Genomic DNA, 7,847 nt, shown 5'->3' on the forward strand with positions numbered 1-7,847 from the left:
GGTGGTGGAGTGGGAAATCACCAATTTGCTGTTCCCAGCCACGTTCATTGCCTGAGGGAGGAGGAGGTCTGCCTCATTTACACAGTGGGGACTTGTGTGCAGGCACTTGTGATGCCTGTGGTGCTGTGGGATTTTTCCCGTGTTGCTCAATAGCTGGCTGAGCTGGTAGCTGTTAAGGAGGAGGTTGTGTTAGCACCTCAGACCCCAGCAGGCAGCCTCAAAGGCAGTGTGCTGCAAACCCTTTGCAGCATGTGCCCTGCAAAGGGATGTGAGCCCCGCTGCAAGCTGCATACCTACTGTGCCACATTTAATGGGGCATTTGAAATACATATTAGAAGCTCTTTATAATGCTTCAGTCTTCAGTAGCACTGGGGAAGGTCACAGATGGGGAGCACTTTCTGAAGTTCAGAGCCAGCATCCACCCCCCATACCCTACTCCATTCCCACCACCCCCCCCCCAGCTAGCCTGAAAGCCCTAAATCACCCTGAGACCTTGCTCATGCCATTGCAAAACCAAAAGCCACCAGCAGCACAGCCTGTGACATGAACAACCCAGCAGCGTGGGGCTGCCAAGCCACACAGTCTTCCCTGCTTTAGAGCTGGGGCTGCAGGTGGCCATGCAAAGCCAGTCTCAGCTGATTTTAAAGCCAGCCTGTAGATGAAGTGTCTGTACGCGGCTTATTCCATCCTGGAATAAGTATTTTTTCTTTTCTGGACATTTTTTGTCATGACCTACAGTGTTTATTCTTAGCTTGTAGAACATCAAGACATCAGTCATATAAAACACTGCCTTAAGTTGCTACTTTGAGCACTTAACACCTAATCCATAGCTGTGTCACATCCAAGCCTTTCTCTAAAGGGTGCTCCACTGGTCTGCGTTTTTTCAATTACTCCCCCACAGAGACCACTGATATGGTGGTGATGGTTCAATTACCACAAAAGCCGCTATATATATTTATATATATATTTATATATTTATACATTTATATTTATATATATATATTTAGTGTGAGGTGTCCCTGCCCATGGCAGGGGGGTTGGAACTTGATGATCTTAAGCTCCTTTCCAACCCTAACTATTCTATGATTCTATATGTTCAAAGCCACTGAGCTGTACTTATCTTTCATTTCTCAAATCCAGTTTGTCAAATTTCTCATTGATGTGCATAGAAAAGTCACTGCTCACTGACCCACAGGCATGTCCCAGGCCTCCTCAGTACTGTGGGACACAGACATGCTGCAACAGAAGGTACTGGAGGGACAGGGGTAGGCTGCACCCTCTAAAACCTCTGCAAAGGGTAATGCTCTGACACCACCACTGACATGGGGGCATTTTCAGAGGGCAGCCCCATGTATTCACAGTGCCAATGCAGGTAAAGTTATAGCTGCTTCCCTGAGTTTTGACAGGCAACAATATCCAGATAAGGGAGAATGGCAGTGGCAAACACAAAATCACCATATGAAAAGAGTGAGGAATGAGTTGGGGTCTGATCCAAAGCCTTTACTGTTACTTTACTGAGAATAAGCTGCTCCATGAATAACAAATGGGGGAACAGAGCAACATCCTAGAGAAATCCGCCTAAAAGACAACAGACTTTAACTTGTGAGGTTTTCTCCACCATGAAGTTGTCATCTTTGTTGAAGCATCTTTCCCCGGTCAGACCATGGCATTATTTCAATCACTGCAGAACATGATTTCAATTCAAATACAGATCTAAAAGTTCAAGTATGAAATTACACACTTGGCCTTTTCACATTAATTTATCCAAATGAATAGAATAACCTATTGGCTTCCACTGGAGAACACCTTTTTGCTAGCGAGAACAGTTAATTAGAGCTGGCAAAAACACCTTCCACATTCACCATAAATAACAGTATTCCAAGAGCACATATTCTCAGCAAACGTAACAAAACAGCTGATTCTTCATTCTTCAGCCCACCCGTTTCTTTGCAGGTTTTAGCAAAACCAAAGCAGTTAAAGTGCTGGTAATTATCAAGCAATCCTTGCACCATGTGCTCTTCCTGCTTGACTAACGTACCCAGCTCCAGCCCATCATCTGACGTGGTCTGCTTAGAGAAAAGGTGCCTAAACCAGTATAATCAGTCCCAGTTGCAAGGCTGTCTTGCATGTTCTATCAGCTCTGCAGAATCCTCCCATGGCCTCCAGCAGGCCCAGTGGCAGGCTGAGGCTCTGGGCTGTGCTGCGCATCACTGGTCTGCAGGTAAGGAGTTGTAAGGAGTTGCCTCTTTGGGACTGTCCTGGGTTCAGCAGTAGCAGTCATTTTTCTCCTTCTTGGTAGCTGGTGCAGTGCTGTGTTTATGACTTTCAGCCTGGGAACAGAGCTGATAACAATGATGTTCTGGTTTGGCCAAGGACTTTGTGAGCCTCATGCTCTGCCAGGGAGGAGGGAAAGCCGGGAGGAAGCAGAGACAGGACACCTGACCCAGGCTAGCCAAAGAGGTATTCCATACCACAGCACGTCATGCCCGGGGCGGGGGGGGGGGGGGGGGTAACTGGGAGTTACCTGGAAGGACATGGTCTTCTGGGTCGGACTCGCTTCTTGGCCGGTGGTATCGTATTCTCGTCCCTTGTTATTTTCTCTTATTATTGTTGTCGTTGATAGTAGCGGTGGTGATTTGTGTTGTACATTGGTTACTGGACTGTTCTTGTCTCAACCTGTGGGAGTTGCACTGTTTTGATCCTCCTCCCCATCCCCCTGGAAGTGGGGAAGGGGAGAGCGCTCGGGCTGGTGGGGGGGACGGGACGCGGGCCTCGACTGCTTCCAGCCCGGCACCACTCACTGGGAATGAGTGAACGAGCTGTCTGGCTGGGTTTAAACCACAACAGGGACCATCCACTGCCATAGGTCATAAGGCATGTGCCACCTTGCTGGGGAGAGCTGTGCCCCACAAGACCCACCTGGGCTCTGTGGAAAAGGGACTATACAAAAGAAGACTATAGAGATGGGGAATGACACTTTGTGATCAGCTGTGGAAGCAGCTCCAATCTAAATGATTTTCCTTTAACGCAACAGAGACTGAAAGTAGCAGTCACAAGACAACACACAGGAACATTCCAGTGGGTATTTCTGCTCAGCACTTACCTCCTTACCTGCAGACACAGCAAGTCAGAGCCAGCTGCATTTCAGAGTAAGCAGGTCCAGCCCTCATGCAGAGAAGCAGAAGCTCCCAACATACAAGGCGTTGTGTACAGAGCAGCCAGGAAGAACAGGCAGTATCACCCTGTCCTAAAGTTAGCGTTGCTTTAAAAGATACCAGTCATTAAACATATTTGACACATAAGGAGGTTCATTGGGTCTAACTTAGGAGACTAAGGTATGCAGAAACATCCTACAGAGATGTCCTTACTCCCTAGGAAACAAAGGCTTCTTATTTCAGTATGACAAGTTGGATGGATCTAAATGTCACTTCAAGCTACAGTTCCCTCTTCAGCCCCACTGGGCCCTCCTGGCAAGTAAGGCTGAATAGTGGTTAAAAAATGAGGGACTTACCCTGCTGGGGTACAAAGAAAATTAAAATCAAAACAAAAATCATACTGAACCACAATTTGGTTCTTTATCTCAGGTTTTGACAGCCCAGAGAAAGAAAAAAAGTCATGTTTGCTTGACATTATGGTCAACATAAATATTTGTTTGAACACAAAATGAACAGTGTTTGTTCTATCACCGTGTTACTTCACCATTTTAATTCAGCACTTTCAGATAAAAACTGTTTCAAAACAAGAAATCATAACTTCATTACTAAAACATTGCAACAGATTCTTCAGCTTAGCATCAGGAAGTTTAGCAGCTTCCACCCACATTGTTATGCTATGAGGTTACGCTCACACTCTGCTTTCTGTTCATTTAGTCCAGAAAACATTCCCTCTGACAGAGCTGCAGCACCTCATTGATTTCAGTAGCACATTAATGCCCCCATCGGGAACTGTACTTACCAAAAGGGAAATAAACAGGCATTCACCTAAGAGATGGGACACTAACTCGGGAGCTATTTTTGTTAGATTATATAGCTGCCCAATCATGCTGCTTTTTTTTCCTCTGGGAAGCTGTGGCAGCATCCACAGCACATTTTCATAACATCCTGGGGGGAATGCAGAACAACAGCAGCAAAATGCTTGGAAAAAAACTTGTACGTCCTAAGGCACATAGGTAAGTATGCTTAAGAGAGAGAACAGGCTTTCATTAGCTTGACAACAACATACTGTATCAGATGGCTGTTCACGTTGAGCTAAATGAGCTGCAGTCAATTCGCCATAAGGACAACTGAAGTCTCACAAACCATAATGAAGTGGGCACTGCTGAATTTTGGGTACATACATCATGAAGCCAATTCACAGGGTAACTCCTGACAGATAATTTTCATTCTTTATAGCATACAAGTGGCCCAACAATCCCTCTTCACCCCCAAAGCCAAAAGACAGTTGGTAAAGTGCAATACCAAGCCAGTGTGGCCCTTCAGACACCCAGGACACCCTTGTGGACCAGCCGCCTCACATCCACGGCAGCAGCGGGCAGAGCTGCTGCATGGGATGCCTGTAAGCACAGAGCTTCCTGTGCCTCCTGGCACCACCAGTGGTGGTGCCCCCATTGCCCATTCTTCGCTGCCCCCTTCCCAAGGGACCTGGCAGACCTCCTCCTACCTGCCCAGAAGCATGGACCATGCATCAACAAGATGCATTAAAACAAACAGCTCCCCACCATGCTGGTGCAAAACCAGGTCCTTCAGCCTCCTTGCTGGAGCTGGTGTGGTCCATCATGGCCAGAACATTGCTCATCCCAAAGCTTCAGTAATCCCAATGCACTTCATGGGATGGGACTGGACTGTAAATGTTATGTAGAAGACTTGTAACAAATAAACAACTCACTGATGGTTTAGAAGAGACATTGAGGGCCCTCTCCTCTAATGCTCAGTGTATAGGTTTCCAGCACACTTGTTAAAATAATCCACCAGAGCCTGGCAGTGGATGCTCCTAGCATTAAAACAAAACTTTGACTTACTGAGCACTGCCTCGCAAAGCTAAACAACCACTGAGCCATGCTGCAATATGCAAGCATTAAAAGGTAAACTATATTAGGTACTACCTACTATCACAGTGACCTTGGGGTTTCAACTGCACCTCTGCCACACAGTCCTCCTAAAGCAGGCTTTATTTCCAAGCTTTTATATGTACCACTGTTCAAATAAGGTACCCTTCTCCTAGAGCACCAGCAGTTCTAGGAAGTAGAACTGACTTATCTTCTGCTTCCTAAGAGCAAGGGGCAATAGACACAACCTCAGGAAATGAAAAACATAAACAAGAGTGAATGCTCGAAAGAAAATGCAGAATTTAACACTACATGCTGGTTTTCTTTGTACTGGAGACAAGGTGGCTGACATACTGGTGACTAGATTTACTGAAGCACATCTGTCATGCTCTTAGTACCAGCATTTCGGCCTTCAAAATGTGAACACATCTAAAAGGGTTGGCTTCCCCAAGGGGTGATGCAGCACTGCCTCCTCAGTCCAGTGCTGATGGAAGGAGAGGGATATTAGGCAGAGCTAGCCTGTGCTAGCCTGGGAGAAGAGGCTTTGGCAAACGTAATTACTGTAAGATGCAGCAATCTTCTGCAAAACCACTGCAAAAACATCCAGAAAAAGCATCCAGATGGAAAAGGCATCCAGTCACTGAAGTCAATGCAAAATGCAGCAGAATACTGCTGCAACTGAAATCTGAACTTTCTCACTGACTGACCAGGGACTAACTGTGGAAAGAGGATCAGCTGAGTTCAGGAACAATATTCTGACACTTCCCTACCAGAATGAAAGAGAGGTGCAGAAAGCTCAGGAGAGCACTAAGGGAACCACATCTCTGCATGCAACAAAGAGAGGAGGGAAACCCTCCAAAGATCTGCCCCACAGAGCCAGCCAGTAAGCTTAGGGCACATACAAACAGACAAATTCCTATGTTGAAGTCAGGCAGCCAGAGAAGCAAGGCTGAGCATGAGGGTCAGACACCAACCAGCAAGCATCAGAGGTACCTTACCTTCCTGCTTCACAGGCGGCAGTTTGGCAGCAACCATTCCACCATGGGCTGCCCTTGGGTCTCCCAGGGAAGTGCAAAGACAGGGGAAAAGCCCTGCAGACATGGGCAGGCTCCACAGTGGGCTGCTCAGCCGTGTCTCCACACAGCTCTCTCATCGCCATGGGAAAGGGCCTCCGTACTGCAGCATCCTTCCACTGCACAGCTCCAAGATGGATCACCCCTCCAGGGCAATCCAGCTGCTGCCTCCCATGAGCAACAGCATCATGCTGTGCTTTTCATTCTGAAATTCATTCAAGCACATGCTCTTCATTCTGAATAAACACACACTCTACAGATTGGAGGTAAAAGATTTTATTATCCCATGGATTTTTCCTAAGAAGTAAGAATCCTACAAGACAAAATATACAAAGCATCTTATGTTTTCTCTCTAGACAACTGCATTCTCATCATATGAAACAGTTACCACATTAGTTCACCTTAAAAGAACCAAGGTTTGTCCTTACAGCTGCGGGACTGCACAGTTAGCATATTCAATGACCGGTTAATTCATGCAGAATCAGAAGGAAGGGGGGAAAAAAGGTCTGTATGCTCACCTGAGTGCAGGCTTAGGCTCCTAGAAGTAAATGCAGGGCTTAAATTTACCAGTCTGCAGCACTTCCGTTAAGTGAACCAATTCTCTTACCCATTGCTTGTCATCCAGTCAGCAATGAAAGATCAGGGCTAGCAGCAAGTTACCACTGGAAAAACACAATGCTAGAAAAGCAAATACCCCTCTAGCAGTGGGAAACCTTTCTGACCAACCTGCATGAAGCGCACATAATGCTTCATTTTACATCAAGCTTAAAGCTGAATGAAACCAAAGCATCCTCCTCTACTTGTTAAAACTTGATGTTTATAGCTCACTGTGTTTATACAGAAAAATAAACTGTCAGCACTACAGATACACTCATACCTATTGCATTACATGACCATTTAGAGATCCTGGTTTGTTTTCACACAGTTAACTCAAAGTATTATTACTTAAAAGTTTTATTCTAAAATATATTCACTTTTTGGTTGTGCTGAATTAATGATTGTACTTGCATTTACTTGATCCTTCTCCTTCTAAAACAACAAGCTCCTGAATTTCAGCAGATGGTGAACAAGTCCAGATTTGCTGGAAACCAGTTAACAAGAATGCGCCAAGCTGAAACTCACCCCATTCTTTCAAGCCAAAAACCTGCCTGCATTTCAAGAACCTAATTAGTTTTAACTATATTTATGGAACAGAGGGAAGGGTATTTAATTAATCTGCATTTTTATCTCTCTGATGATCAACAGAAATGCAGTTTTTTGATCACACAGTTCCTCTGCAGTATACTGACCTGCTAAATCGTGCCTCATATCAATATCTGTACTACAATGGTGCCTGCAGATAATGTGATACATGACCGGACTACAGTAATCACTATGAAACCAGATGTCAGAGGTGACAAACAAGATTACACACATTGTTAAAAACACTGAATTAAAATAATCTGCTTCTGCACTTGCCAGTAACTCCCAGCTCTGCTGCTGACACCACTCTGTACGTAGGCATGGCACCCCATCCGCACACAGATGGGATCTCCAGAACTCTGGAAGACAGACACATGAACATAATCTTCCCAAGCAAGCAGAGCTGGCCAGGACAGACACAGGGCTGGAGTAAACCACCCGGTTCAACCCACAGCCATGGCCTATTGATGAGGTATTAGTGATGTGAGGAGCCTTGGCACCTCACATCAAAGATTCACCTCTTTTACGCAGGCAAAGTGACAGCAGAT

Source organism: Pezoporus flaviventris, unplaced genomic scaffold (genome assembly GCF_033815535.1).
Source record: "Pezoporus flaviventris isolate CSIRO_AGI_PZ_B2104156 unplaced genomic scaffold, CSIRO_AGI_Pfla_v1 ptg000040l, whole genome shotgun sequence".
In the NCBI taxonomy this organism is placed as follows: Eukaryota; Metazoa; Chordata; class Aves; order Psittaciformes; family Psittacidae; genus Pezoporus; species Pezoporus flaviventris.